Raw genomic sequence first — 15,790 nt, forward strand, 5'->3', positions numbered from 1 at the left:
GGGTTGACAAAATCACTGCTCTGCCTATTTCACCTGTTTAGCAAATATTTCAGAATTATTCTTTGAGAAAAATAAACCAAGAAAGAAAAGAAGTATGAAGAAATCTAATAGTAGGCCAAATATTCATTTTTTTTAGGACTAAAGAAAGAAGCATAATCTTGCAAACTACTGTTCAGGTCAACTTTAAACTCAATATATAACTTAAAAGTAACTCAACTGAGGGTAACAAAAGGACCTAACCAGCACAGGTGGACACTATTTTTCTGAATGAAGACTTAACTCAGTGTCTTCTTCATTGCGAACCATATGGCTATTACTTTTAAACAACTCAATTGTAAGCTTTCAACATGCACCAATTTACTTTGAGAATTTGGCCTATAGTCACAAAACAGTTTATACATTATATTAACATTCTGATTTCAAATAAGATTAAGACATTGAAGATGTGCAAAAGCTGGATTAAAAGCCAGGAAAAAAAGAAGTTCCCTTTCCAAAAGGAATATTTTAGTAGAATTTCCACCTTTTATCATTTTTAATAGACTACCCTGTGTTTGATATATTTAAACAAAAAATTCATATACTTCTGCAACAGGGGTTTTCATGTTTGGGGTAACATTAAATTCTCTCACAAATAATTATTAATTTAAAATTATTCTGCTTAGTTTCAGATGGCTGGAAGAGGCTGCAGGTGGAATAAATCTAGATGTCTTCTTTGCATTTTCAGCCCAGCAATGCCCTCATTATTGAAGCATTGTGCATAGCTGGTGTTGGCAGAATTTGCTTTAAAATAGAAGTCTAGGCTACATGTAAAGAAGGATAAATAGCTGCCTTCTTATTACATGAAAGTTTCATGGTACTTGCAATGCAGGATCAGGAGGCAGTCAGAGAATAATGTCCCAGCACAAAAACTGCATCTGTAATACATTATGAGGGCATCTGGAATGCTTGTGTCATTATCATCCTTGGTTCTTTTTGACAAACTATCAATATATACTGAGACTTATAAACCCACAATTAATATTTGAGAACTGAAAGTATTTCTGTGTGTTATGTTTAGGGACCTTTATGTTCTTATAAGTGTTATAATTGTCAGAGAGACTAATGAATCTTGTATTTAACTTGCTGGATCAGAATTGTTGCAAGCATTGAAAGTGCCTGTTAATTATAAATGATACCTCTTCATCCTTTAAAAACCAAATCTCCAGTAGTTTTACAACACTTTATAGGCTCATAACATGTCTTGGAGAGATTGTAAAAGGTGATACACTGTAAAGAATGACACAACTTTTAGAGCAAGTCCACACAAGAACTACAGTGAAGAACTTTTATGATTAGATTGTCTTCCTGTCTTTCCTCTTGGTTGGGAGAACGTATAGGTATAAGTTATTGTGCTTAAAATAATTTATTATTTGTTCATTTAAAAAAATGGCAACATAGGTTCACTAGTTCTATAACTAGGTGTCCACCTGAGGAAAATATATAACAAGCAGAATAGATTTTTTTTTTTTTTTTTTTTACTGTTTTTAAACACAGGTGTGGCAGCTACTGAATGTTCAGGAGTCTGGTCACATAGTTTTGGGTTAAAACTGGGGAGTCTTCTGGGAGTAATGTCCAGTCTCTGGCTGTTAACTGGACTTATGTATAGAGAAGGTAGTCACTCTATTGCTCTGCACAGTCTAAACTGATGTGCTTCTGTATACGTTCAGGGAGCAACTCCTTAAAAGACACAGAGCTCCACGGAGTCAACAGACTCAGGAGGCAGCTGAGCAGGGCATTTCAAGCTCCTAACTTCGAAAGTTTGATGGACATCTTAGGTAGAGAAATGCTTTCTAATGTCCAGTCTAAGCCTACTCTGGCACAACTTTGAGCCACTCCCAGGCATCCTGTCACTGGATACCAAGAAGAGATCAGTATCCCCTCTCCACTTCCCCTCTTCAGGAAGTTGTAGAGAGCAATGAGGTCACCCCTCAGCCTCCTTTTCTCCAAACTAAATGCCCTGTTCTGTTTTAAAACAAGACCCGTTCTCTTGTGGTGAATATTCCTTTCAGCTATGTTCTTCTAAATGGTGACACTAGACAAACCCAAACTCCTTAGCTGCTCCTCATTCCTTCCAGCCCTTATATACAACAATAATGCAGAGATAAATAGCAAATAAACTGATGGCTCTGGTATTCATGTCCTCAGAATGCAGTGATGTAGAGACATTGAAGGCACACAGAAGTCAAAGTAATATACAGAAATAATCACATAATATCAGATAATTCCAATTTCCAACTCATAGCCCATTAGATATCACAACGATTTTTTGCAGTTTGGACAGTTAAGTAGCTAGATATAACATCTAAAATTATCTTGGATAAAGTATCTCTGTTTTCAGACTGGGAATATATCACCACAATTCCAGATATTAAGTTAGTATTGTAAATAGTTCCTGACACTGAATAATAATTAGAGAAATCAGAGAGAATGAGCTCCTGAGCTTCTGCATCTTAGAACTATTTTCTCTTCTGTTAACAGATACACGAAACTATGGATTGGCTGAAAAGTAGTAAATGGGTTAAAAGAAATAATCCCAACCAAAGAAATCACAGTCACAGGAACTGTTAGGATAAATTGTAGGACAGATTTTTTTTCCTTTGTGATGATTTTACTTCCAATGTTTTCATCTAGCTTTTTATAAAAATTAATGTAAGCACTGTCACTTTTTTTGATAGAAATTGATGCAGTAGGGCAAGATACAGTGGTACTTAACTCACAGTGTGAGTGTGAAAGGATGAGATACTGTGAATTATTGTCTCAAAGCTTGCTTGCTGAAGTAATATGCTCAAGGCCTGCCTGGTTTGAAGAAACAAGACAGAGAAATGCTTGCTCACAATGCTTGCTTGATTGGGCTTGCTGTAAGCGCTTAAATACAGTGAGTTAAAGCAGAAAATTCATTATCACTGTGAACTGCTAAAATTCAGGCTTGAAGCTTGTGTAAGCTCAAGCGAAGCTCTAGTGATATCAGCCACCAACATCTGGGATCAGGCCTGCAGTCTGCTCAGTCAACACTCACCTCCAACTGCCATAAAATGCCCAGGTTACGACTTACAAGTGTGGCCACCCACCACCAGCACCAAAACCTATCACCTGAGACCGGGAAACCTGAGACCAGAGGGCTGCCAGCACTACTGGGACCTGGACTCTGATACTGGCGTGACCAGAGACCTGCAAACAGCCAGTGCTACTGGGGCCTGAAACCTGAGAGCTGCCTGATGGAAGACAGGGTTTTGGATTCCTTTCTTACCTCTTGCTTATCTTCCTGCATACCTGCTTAACTTTCCTCCTAATTTCTTCCCTGCTTCCACTCCCCCTTATTCTGTCTACTCTAGCCTTAGGCATAAAAATAAAATAGATTGCTTAGCAGCATCTGACTTTTTTTGTATCTTAATTTCACTCTTGGGATAATTTTGAAACCTTCCCAAGACTGAAACTGGACTGAGACTCCACTTTTTTTTTTTTTCTTGATGTCACAGACAGAATCCCTTGAAGTGTTGCATCTTTCCGTTTATGTAACCTGTAGTTAGCTTGTATGTGTGTACCTTTCAAGGAACTTAGGGGTAAAATTTTGTAGAATTAATACTTACATGTTGCCTCCCTGAAGACAATTGCCCCCCGTATGCTTACCTGTTGTTTACTCAAACATGTGAGACTCTCGGTGGAAGTTAGCTGTAATATTTTTGTAATAGTATTTGCATTGCCTTCCTGGGATGATTATCCTGCAAATTGAGCATGGACAACAATGAGCATACTTACCATATGGGAAAAGATGCATTTTACAATCTTTTGAAAAAACATAATGCCTGTCCCTCAGTATCAGGTATGGACTGGGCACAGAAAAATTGGTAAATTTGCAAAGGGTGATGGATCAAATCTGTGCTTTACAAAATGAGGCAAGATTTTGGTCTAGGAAAAAATTATTTGTGCTGTATTGGGTGCTAGCCTAGCTGCTGCTGTGGAGGCTCAAGAGCGGAATCCCATATTATACAGTCTTTCCAAGAGCAAATTTGAAGTTTAAAAGAACAGTTGGAGAATGAGCAGAACCAAATGATGCATTTAAAATTCATTTTAAGGATGAAGCTCCTCACTGGTGGGGACAGTTTTCCACTCCCTGAGAGGGAGACTGAATATCCTAGTAATGAATTGGAAGAAGCAAAATTAAGGCTGGACAAATTGGATGTCCCTGCCTGTTCTCCATGACCTTTAATCAAAACTGAATTTCAATGTGAGAATGGTGAGGATGAATCTCCCCAGGTTACTACCAAAGAGGTTCCATACTTGGCTACAGAACTAGCAAGAGTTGAAAAAGGACTTCACCCACACGCTAAAGGAAACTGAGACAGAATACGTTTGGAGAGTTTCACTGTCTGGAGTACATCAGATATTATTAAATGAAAAGGAGGCCAAAGGTTATTGGGGACCAGGAGTGTTTTTAACCACTGGTGACCACCACTCACCCTGGTATTTAACACAAAGAGTCACTTATTGGGCAGGAGGTCTAAATCCTTTGGAAAAAGGAGATCCCCTTGCTATTGTGGGGATAGTCGATCAATTGGTAGAAAATGCACAAAAAGCGGCATGCCTGCAAAAGATGTATGACCAGGAACTTAAACAAGCGTCCCAGTGATGATACTGGTTGACCCAGAATGAATGACTCCCCTCATATGAGGCCTCCCAGACTCCTGAATACCTATTGGTATTCAGCTACAGAGGAAAATACATGCACTACCTCAAAGTGAAAGAAATGTTGCTGCAGTAGAAGGAGTGGTATCCCCTGGTCGTAGGACCTAAAACTTAAAAATATGGACTTGGGGAGAAGTTGCCCAGGCACTCTTTAATTACTGATGGAAATACAGTTCAGTTAATGTTCCACATAGAAAAACTGATCTGAAAAGTCTGAGATGTACCGACACTTACCCCAAACAGTCACAGTAACAGTAAGAGAATGTCTCTAACCAGACCTCCCAGTGGAAGAGATATACTGAACAAATGTAATAACTTGTGGACCATAGGATGGTGAAAAGGCATTCCTGGAGATCTCATGAATGGGCCATCAACTGATAAACTCAATATAATAATTTTACGATGGCCCAAAAAGTCAACCACTAAAATAGAAGTGTCTGAAAGCTTAATTCCTAGTGTACCTTTGCCCCCTGCTTACCTGATTTATCTAACTACCTCACAGAAGCCCCAGGGAAACTAGGATCTTCGCCCCTTTGTACTGAGTCGGGGTGGGCGGACGGTGGATGTATATTAGACAGCTCACTGAAAATTACCAAGGTGATTTACTTATTACTTGCTTTGTGGGACCTAAGTCGATACCATTAACATTCCTGATAGACACTGGAGCTCAAATTTCAGCTGTTAAGATGGAAGATGCAGTACAAAGTGGCATCTCTCTGTAAAAACAACAGTGGTTTGTTGCACACAGTTTTGGCAATGTACACACAAAGAAATCGTCTACTTGGCGTGTGCTTACCTGGAAACGATACATCTACTCCAGTGACTATGGTGGCAGGACCCCTCCCAATTAGTTTTTTAGGGCTTGATGTTCCTAAGGGTAGAGCATGGACTGATAAGGAGGGGAGGAATTGGTCGTTTGGTGTGACAGCTCTAGATATATGTCTGCTACACCCCATGCCTTTCCTCTCCACCTTGCAGCTAACAAATGTTAAAGCTTACCCACTGCTCTTAGGGGCAAGGAAAGAGAGAACTCCAGTATTAGAAAAAATAAAGGAACAGGGGATTATAGTATCAACCCACTCCCATTACAACTCTCTGGTGTGGCCTGTTGGTAAGCTGAACCGGAAATGGGGGCTACCTGTAGATTACTGGAGACTTAATGCTAACTCAGGTCCTTTAATAGCCACTGTACCAAATATTGTTGAGCTCACAGCATCCATCCAGGAACAGGACTGCCCCATGATGGCAACCCCTGATGTGCAAGACATGTTTTTTTATGGTCCCCTTACAACCTCAGGATGAAGAACACTTCCCATTTACTTCGGAGGGACAACAGTTTACCTTTATCCTAGTTCCTCAAGGATATAAGCATTCTCCTCCTTAGCAGGAGAATTAGAATTAATTCCTCTGGAAGAAGGAGTGAGAATCTATCAATATATTGATGATGGGCTAATATGGGGAAGTCAGGGACATAAAGTTCAAGTGATGCAGGATAAAATTATTTAACCCTTAGAAAGCTTAGGAGTGAAAATCCCATCTGAAAAAATTCAGGTACCAGCCAATGAGAGAAAAAAATTGTGTATCTGCTGGAAAGGAGGAAAGACATGCATTCCTCAATGCAGTAATTAGGAACGACACATTAGGATGCAGACAGAAATTCACACAGAGGCAGAGATCTTGTTCAGGAAGGAACGCAGAGCCTGGCCAAGCAGAGAGCTGACCTAGGCCTAGGCTGCTTTCTTTATTCACTGTTGACAATTTATATGACTTACAGGAACAGGCCTGGACTAAGATGTTTACAAAAGGTGTTTTTCCCCACCGTTGACAATTTATATGACTTACAGGTACAGGCCTGGAGTAAGATGTTTACAAAAGGTGTTTTTCCACTAACTGTTATTAAAAACACACTAAACTCATGTGATGCTTGTCTCACTTACTTTTTCACTCATTCACAGGCCAGGCCCAAGGACATTCACACATCCCATGCACTTGGGGGCGGTTATCCCGCCCAAGATACCATTCTCACGAGTCTGGGCTATAACTTTTTACAATTATGAGAAACATACTTCAAAGTAATCTGTCCAAGGCCCTTTATATGTTATTATATTAGCATTAGGTCTTTGACCATCCAGATGGTCATGTTAGTATTGATCTTCCTTTATCATCCAGGTGGCTGGAACCACACATCTTGCTTTCCCACATTTTACTTTCCAACATTACCCCCTTTTTTGTTTTAAACATCAGGTTCTCAATGAGCGCAGTAAGGACCCTGGCTTTGCTCTTCTTTACATTCTGTATCATTCTCCAGATGATTCAGAGGACTATAAGAAAAAACATCACACAAGCATATCCAATTCCCACAAAACCCCATATATGCAGATTGAGAGCTGAAAATGAAGTTTTAGGGTCTAATCACTTTATGCTATTAGATAATGTTAGCCACTTTGTTTTACAGTCCTAATTTTTACAAACTATGTAATTATTTTGCAGGGTACTGGCTAAATCCTAAATCAGGCCTTGCACGTTAGTTAAGACGGTTATTTTACTTCATATCACTCATAACACTATAATTCAATTTCAGCGATATTACACATATTCAGCACTCTGATAACATAAAATACAGGTTCAGATACTAGCTAAGGAGATTATTTAAATACAATATCATAAGAATAATGAGGATCCACAATGTGCATGTAGTCACTCACAAGAAACAAAACTAGAGGACTTTTACCTCAGGGTACTCACAAGAAATAGTCACTCAAATAAAGAAGTGAGGTGTCATTAATCCCAGGAAGTTTCCTTAGATGGTGGTCCTGTCTAAGGAAAGGACTCCAGTTTACAGACCCGCAGCTCCAAGAAGACCACTCAAAGGGTGTCTTTGTCGGGAACCCTGTTTCATTGTTTGGCCAGGTTTGGCTGTGGGCATTACAACATAGTCCAGAAGCTTCTCAGCTAGTCTGGGCACCTCCTTTGTTAAGGACCCTGTCAATTGACCGAGAATCCCATCCCTCCTGACCCATCAGTTGGTAGAGGTGAAGTTTATTGACAACACCTTGGTACCATTCTAGGTGTATGTATGTGGGGACAGGCACAGTGGGGCACAGAATGTGCTAAAGATCCATCAACCTCCTCATTGAAAGCTCCAGATTTCAGGGGAATGTGTACTGCCTCACAATCCAGCCTGTGACCACAGTCATCTGACAAACTACTTTGGAGTTGTCCTACAGTCACCTCTTGCCTCCAAAGTCAAAAGGGGGCATTCTGTTGGTGAGTTTGAATGCCCACTGTGGATCATAATACCTTATGTGTCATTTTCTTGTTGCAAATCAACCTACAATGGAACAGAATCATACAAACTACAACAATTACAGTTATTAACAAATATTGGAGAAAGCTGGTTAGCCATACTAATAAGAAAAACAAATGCATTTAAAGTTTTTTTGCCAGTTAGTCCCCGGTCCAAATAATGTAAATCTGTATCATTCTGATATGCTAGTGCCTCTTCCTTTGGTCTCTTCTATTTCTTTGTTGCCCTCTGCTACAGGGACAGATGCTGTATCTCTGGCATTAGGTCCTGCATCATGTTTGTCCAACTCGTAGAAAGATTTAACATATTTTGCAGGAAGCCACTTTGGTCCTGTTGGAAGAAGAACACAAGCATACCCACTCCCCCAGTTGATTAGTTCTACAGGCCCTTGCCACTGACTGTTATGCAGAGGATCCCGGTATAAAACCTTTGGTCTCTGAGATAGTGAATCTGGAACACGGAAGTGTTTTTCCACTGCTGCAATAGAGGAGGGAGGCATAGTACGATTCAAAAAATTTAAAGCATATATTGGATTGTCTAATTGTTCCTGAGGTGTCATAATTCCCCCTTTTTTGCTTTAATAACATGTGTTTCAGTGTGGAATGTGCTCGTTCAATGATAGCCTGTCCAGCGGGAGAATGTGGAATACCTGTGACATGTGAAACACCCCACTGCTCTAAAAAATACTGCGTGGATGTAGAAGTGTATCCAGGACCTTTGTCAGTTTTAATCTCTTGTGGCACTCCCAGTATAGCAAAACAATGGGTCCAGTGACACTGAACGTCTCTGCTTTTCTCACTTGTATGCGCAAAAGCATACCTGAAAAAGTATCTATAGAAACATGCACATATTTCAAACGGCCAAAAGATGAAACATGTGTAACATCAGACTATCAAATGTCATTAGCTGAGAGTCCGCGAGGGTTAACTCCAAGGGAGGGTGAGCTTCTAATCAGACCTTGACATTCCGGACAAGAGCGCACTATGTCTCTCGCTTGCTCGAGAGTGAGACCAAACATCTTTTTTAAGGCAGCAGCATTCTGATGGAAGAAAGCATGTGAAGCCCTAGCAGTCTGGAAACGGACTGTAGCTACAGTATAACAATCCGCAACTGCATTGCCTTCAGTTATGGGACCTGGTAAAGTTGTATCAGAGCGTATGTGAGTAACTAACAGTGGGTGTTTGCGAAGCTGTAATGAAATTTGCAATGATACAAACATATCAAAAAGTTGCTGTTGTGAGATTTCTGTAAGAAAAGTGGAGGGGATGTGCTGTAGGACCTTGACTACGTACTCAGAATCACAAACCAAATTTAGAGGTTCCTCCCTAAAAAGCTCTAAGGCATGCAAAACTGCGCCAAGTTCCACTAATTGGTTTGAACCTTCAACAATTTTAACAGAATGATGCCAATGGTTATCTTCGCGCCAGACCACTAGAGCTTTATGCGACTTCCTTGAACCATCAACACAAACTATGTGAGCATTTGGGATAGGACCGAATACAAATACGGTCTGTGGTCTGATATCAAAGACATGTAGATTTTGAAGAAATTTACATTTAGGCATGCCAAAAGCTATGCTGTTAAGAAAATCAGCTAGTGCAATTTGCAGGGACAGAGATTGTGAATAAAAAAAAATCAAAATCTGCTTTCACAAAAGGTACATATATGACAGATGGATCACGGCCTACTGAAGCCTGAATCCGTCCTCTGCCTTTTTTGATCAGAGTAACAATCAATTCCAGGGACTCAGTAATAGCTTTATGAAAAGAATTGGGAAAAAAATCCATTCCAAGTATATCAGTCTGTTAGCATTCTCATCATACTGTCCCACAATAGCCACAGGTTGTTTCTGTGATGTAGCTATATATAGACAAATCTGCAAGTCCAATTGAATGCAGTCAGCTTGTAAGGTTTTCATAAATTTATTCATCAAAGTTTCTAACTCCATTTTGGCTGTCATATTTATTGGATATTGTTTTCCCTTACCGGATCGAAGTCCTGTTTCAGTTCTATCAGTGTAGTGTTTGCTTTACTGATACTTTGGTTGTCCATACTAGTGGAAATACAGCATCCAAAATTTCCCTGGAGATTTCTTACTTGAAGCAAGGAGATCTGCACCACCCAAGCAGCTTCTTGTGGGACATGCAACTAAACAGAATTCTCAGAAAACGTTATTTGAGATTACAATTTACTTAACAAATCTTGACCCAAGAGAGGCTTTCTGGCAAATAGAAGAATTCAGCTGTTAAAACTTTGTTCCACATTTAGCATTCCATTGGTTTCAAAAAATGATCTTTCTTCCTTTCCCACAATCTTAATATCTACAATGGTGAATTCACGAAGAAGTCTTTTACAACTAGTTACCACAGAATAAATCTGTTAACAAATTTTTGGTTTAATTTCCCATTTCATTCCAGCCATAATACACTCTATATGCAACTCTAATTAGCTGAGCAATTGTTACATTCCTCAGCCCCATGTACCTTTTGCCATGTCTTACAGATGTCAATAAACATCATATTAACTATCAATCGATTATTTTAATTTTTCTAGATCCAAATCAGCACCAAAGATCTAAATCCAAATCAACACCTCAAGATACCCTTTCCACCTTAAATCAGATAAAAATGCCTGAAATGAAAAAGGAATTACCATATGCATTGGGATTGCTTATATCCTGGAGAAAACACATTCCCCATTTTTCTGTCATTGCAAGGCCTTCATATGATCTACTATGAAAAGGCGAATGCTCCATGAAGAAGCAGTAAAACTGTTAGCATTTGAAGCTGCTAACCATCAAGCCCTGGGCCCAATCCACCCTTCTGACCCAGTACAAGTTGAATGAGGATTTGCCCCATCAGGTTTATCAAGACACTTTTGGCACAAAGGCCTTGAAGGATCTACTGGTCCTATTGGCTTTCACTCCCGCAGCTTTAAAGAAATGGTATTCTGCCTGGGAGAAAGATTAGTTTGTGGTTAGCTTAGCTCTGTGAGAGGCCAAGCATACTATACATAAACCGATAGTGCTCAGAAGCCCTTTTAAGATAATAAAACCCTCGTTATCAGGGACACCACTCCTTGATGCAGTGGCACAAAGAGGAAGTTGTATGCTCAGGCAGCATTATATGCAGTGAGAAAACTGTATGCTCAGATAGAACATTACTGCAGTATCTTTGAGGTTCCAGAGGGTGCAGCTAAATTTTTAACTATTCAAGAAGAGACTGCCTCAATACCTCTAACTGCAGCCTCTCCCCTGTGGTACAACTCGTGCCTGCCCCGCCCCCCATTCCCAGAGCAACGGCAAATTGTTTGGTTTACTGATGCCTCTGCTAAACGAGAAGGCAAAGCATGGAAGCCGTTGCCCTACAAGTAAAAACTGATCAATAAAACAACATATAAATAAAAACTGAACACAAATGTTGCCCTACAAAAAAACCTGAACATTAAAAAATTACCGAGGGTGGGAGGCAAGTGCTCAAGATGGAGAATTGGTATCTGTATGGAGTGCTTTTCAACATGAGGCACAATCTCTTTCTCCTGTCTATATCTACACTGACTCTTTTGCTGTATTCAAAGGATGCACTAAATGGCTCCTGTTTTGGAAACTGAATGGGTGGTAACTCAATCGAGTACCTGTACGGCAAAAGGAAAAATGGCAAGACATACTAGCCCTCACTAAACAATGGAACTTTGCAGTCGCGTGGGTAGCTTCCCACCAAACTAACGAAACCCCTGCTAATCAGTGGAACAGTAAAGTTGGTGAACTAGCTCGCTTTGCCACCTTGCACAGAGAACCAATAGCAGAAGACTAGGAACGACTTCTGGAATTCCTGCACCTCAAAACAGGACATACTGGAGCCAAGGATCTCTACAGAGAATCCAATGCTAGAGGCTGGCCAGTAACTCAAGAAAATGACCAAACCTGTATCTCAGCCTGTAACCACTGTCACTGCTGTTTAGACAGATACTCTCTAAAGGAAACTCCTTTGCACCTGAGACAGGGAGAAGGACTTTGGGAAGCCTGACAGAGAGATTATATTGGTCCTTTTCTGAAGTCTGATGGAAAACATGATGCATCAGATTAGTTCAAACAATGGCATTTCCTTGAGCAACTGGAGAAAATCATCACTTTAGATTGCTGGTTTGTCACTTTTCCCCTGCCTCAGCCTATCTATTCAGATAATGGCTCTCATTTTACCTCCAGAAAAGTCCAAAATTGGGCAAGCAAAGAGGGAATTGTGTGAGTTTTCCACACTCCCTATTATCCCCAAGCTAATGGGATAGTAGAGAGAAGTAATGGCCTGCTCTAACCCTTCCCAAAAACACAGGAAAATGGGTGGGCAAACCACCTGCGAGAAGCTGTAACTCAAAAGAAGTGAGTGTAAACCACGAAAAGCTGTAGCTGGTATTGTAAGAATAGATGCCCCAAAATCACGGCACTCTGCCTGCAGCCACTGACCATAATCCCAGTTCTTTCTGGTCCTGATCACTCCAGGAATCCCTCCTACTACTCCAGACAACCTGTGTTACTAGAACTCCCCACAGTGGGAGAGGTACCACTAGTACTTAAAGAGCCATTACACAAATACACCTGGAAGGCAAAAGATGATATCTGAAAGGAACACAAAATTAACACAAAGTGGATTGTCCTGTCTTTTTAATAATTCAAGCCCAGTTCTCCTAGGATGAAAATATTCTCTTTTGTTTTGACAGAGGAAATCTGTGAGACTAAATAAAAACCACCACTGCAAAGAAGGTTAAAGTTTATCTCAAATAAGCTTTGTTGGTAATTCTCAGGATGTCTAGCAAACTATTACAGATATTGCTTCGGTTAGTTACTTTCTCTGTCCTTAGCATCTCAGCAAACCTGCAGTTTGATGTCTTAAAGCATGAATGGGAAAATGAATTTATAACTTTGGGTCACCAGGTGGCTTATACGAATAACCTCACCAGTTGCTGGGTATGCAGAGGACCACTGGGCCTGGAAAGCTGGCCATGCACCTCTGTCCCCATCATTCCCAAATGGCTTGTGAGCAATTATAGTATAATTGGCAATAATACGTTTTGGGAAGGAAGTGCACCATCACCCTGGCTAATACACTATCCAGCTCAAGGTCAATATTGTCTAAATTGAACCCAAAAGGATGGTGTTTCTATGGGAATGAGTAAATGCATGATGATCATTGTATTATTCACAGCTGTGTATCAATTGACTGTTCTAATGTTAACTTGCAGTCACTGAAAACTCCCAAGGGGGAAAAACAGTATTGTAAGCTATATGACAGCAACAACAATTCCCTATTACCCCATATATGAAATGGTCTTGGGTAAACGTAGCCAGACACCAGAGACCGTTTGCCACTTATTGGTCTTCAATCAACAAAACAGCAAATTGTGGGGGGATTACTATTAAATGTAAATGGATGGAAGAAGAAGACTGGTAGCTAGTCTTGCAAAGCCACAGATCTCAGCCACAATCAGACCATTCTACAGTCTAGTCCATTAGGACGAGCTGACTCAGTTTACCTTCAGAACCCACAGACTGCCACAGGTCTGTTTGAGAATGGTGCATGAGCCTTATTATTGGATTTATGGTCAGTATGTATACAAACTACTGCCAGCAAATTCGACTGGTGTATGCTAGGTCCGAGTAACCCGTCCCTTATTCTTTCTGCTCCCCAGAACTGATGATAGAGACCTAGGTGTCCCATTGTATGATGATCTCACAGAGGGCAAAAGATCCACTTTAATGAATGGCACTGGCCAGAAGTGGGGGAAAGATGACTGGACCCCTCAATGGATCATTCAGTATTATGGGCCTGCCACCTAGAACCCCCATTAATAGTTTAGTGGTGCTCAAGAACCTATTTATAACCGAAATTGCATTATTTGATTACAAGCCATTTTAGGAATAATTACTAATAAAACTGGTCATGCCGTGAACCTATCGGCAGACCAGGCCACAGCAATTCTGCAGCACCACATGGTTCTTGACTACCTGTTAGCAGAAGAAAGAGGTGTTTGTAGTAAATTAAATTATTCAAGTTGTTTAAAAATTGATGACAACGGTAAAGTTGCTAAACAAATAACCCCTGGAATAAGGACATTAGCCCATGTCCCCATCCAGACCTGGAGAAGTTGAGAATTTGATCCCTTTTCATTGTTTCCAGGTACCCCATGGGTTTGTTTTATGTATCATGTGGCTTAGCAATGTTAATCTTTTTACCATGCATTATTCTGTGTTTAATACAACTAATCCAACTCATTGTAGTCAATTCACAGTTTGTAGCCATGTCATTGCCAGACTATGTCAAGTATGTCCAGTGGGTATACCAGCCAAAATCTTCAACTGTTGAGATTGTGTAAGCAAATGCCCTTCTCCTACTTCACCATCCTCTCCTTCTATCACTGCCTGAAGACCACTAAGACAACATTCTGCAGACAAGACAGCAATCTTTGAGCCACAGGACAGTGTAAGAGACAGTGCCTCTTAACACACAGTGTGAGTGTGGAAGTCTGAGATATTGCGAATTATTGTCTCAAAGCTTGCTTGCTGAAATAATATGTTCAAGGCCTGCCTGTTCTGCTTGCTCACCCTGATTGCTTGATTTGGCCTGCTGTAAGTGCTTAAATACAGTGAGTTAAAGCAGAAAATGCATGATCACTGTGAATTGCTAAAATTCAAAGAATTTCAGCCACCAACATCTGGGACCAGGCCTGCAGTCTGCTGAGGCAACACCCACCAGCAACTGCCATAAAATGCCCAGGTTATGACTTGCAAGTGTGACCATCCACCATTGGAAGCAAAACCTGTCACCTGAGACTGGCAGACCTGAGACCCGAGCACTGCCAGCACTACTGAGACCTGTACTCTGATAACGGCACCACTTGAGACCTGCAAACTGCCAGTGCTACTGGGCCTGAAACCTGAGAGCTGCCTGATGGAAGACAGTGCTCCTGTCCCTGGTGGTGATTATCTCTTATCTTCTTGCATACTTGCTCAAATTTCCTCCAAACCCCTTGCCCCTCCCTTTATTCTGTTTTTAGGCATAAAAATAAAATAGATTGTTTAGCACCTTGTTTGTGTCTTAATCTCACTCTTGGGATCCCCTTCCTGACCATGAAATCGGACCAGGACTCCACAAGTAGTAATTGCCCAACTGTCCTTTTTCTTTTTTTCTTCTCCAAACCAGATTATTTTAGAGGAGGAAAGCTTATTGTACGTTCCTGTGAAGAAACACTGGCAGCACTTTTATAACTAAAATCACTATCTATTTTTGATGTTTTAAAAAATTAGCAGCAGTAAATAACAATAAAAGTTCAGTCTCCAGCTGTCTGATTGGCTGAAATCAATTTTATGTAGCATAAGTAAGGAGTAAGGCAAATGGAATTGATATGTGAATGGATAATAGTCTTCCACAGTAAGTTAAATGTCAAGGCACTGTAAGTAAAATTATATAAATGCTTAGGTGAGGCTGAGACATCTGTTTTCAAAGCAAGAGACCATTTTCCAGTTTAATTCCACTCTCACTATTGCTATTATCTGAAGGGCTAAAGTTATAAAATCAATTAAAAAAATTGAAGTGGCTTTGTGTATCAGTGCAAGAGCTATCTGTGCAAAAATCCTGCATTTTGATTGTCTCAAGCTACAGGAATCTTCCCCATTCCATACATGCTGAAGCTTGTTTAGTTAGAAGTCAGAGGTATGAGAAACAAAAACTCTGAGGTGAACTTCAAAGCAGTATAAATTAACTTTTTGGA

Source organism: Nesoenas mayeri (genome assembly GCF_963082525.1).
Source record: "Nesoenas mayeri genome assembly, chromosome: Z".
Classification (NCBI taxonomy): domain Eukaryota; kingdom Metazoa; phylum Chordata; class Aves; order Columbiformes; family Columbidae; genus Nesoenas; species Nesoenas mayeri.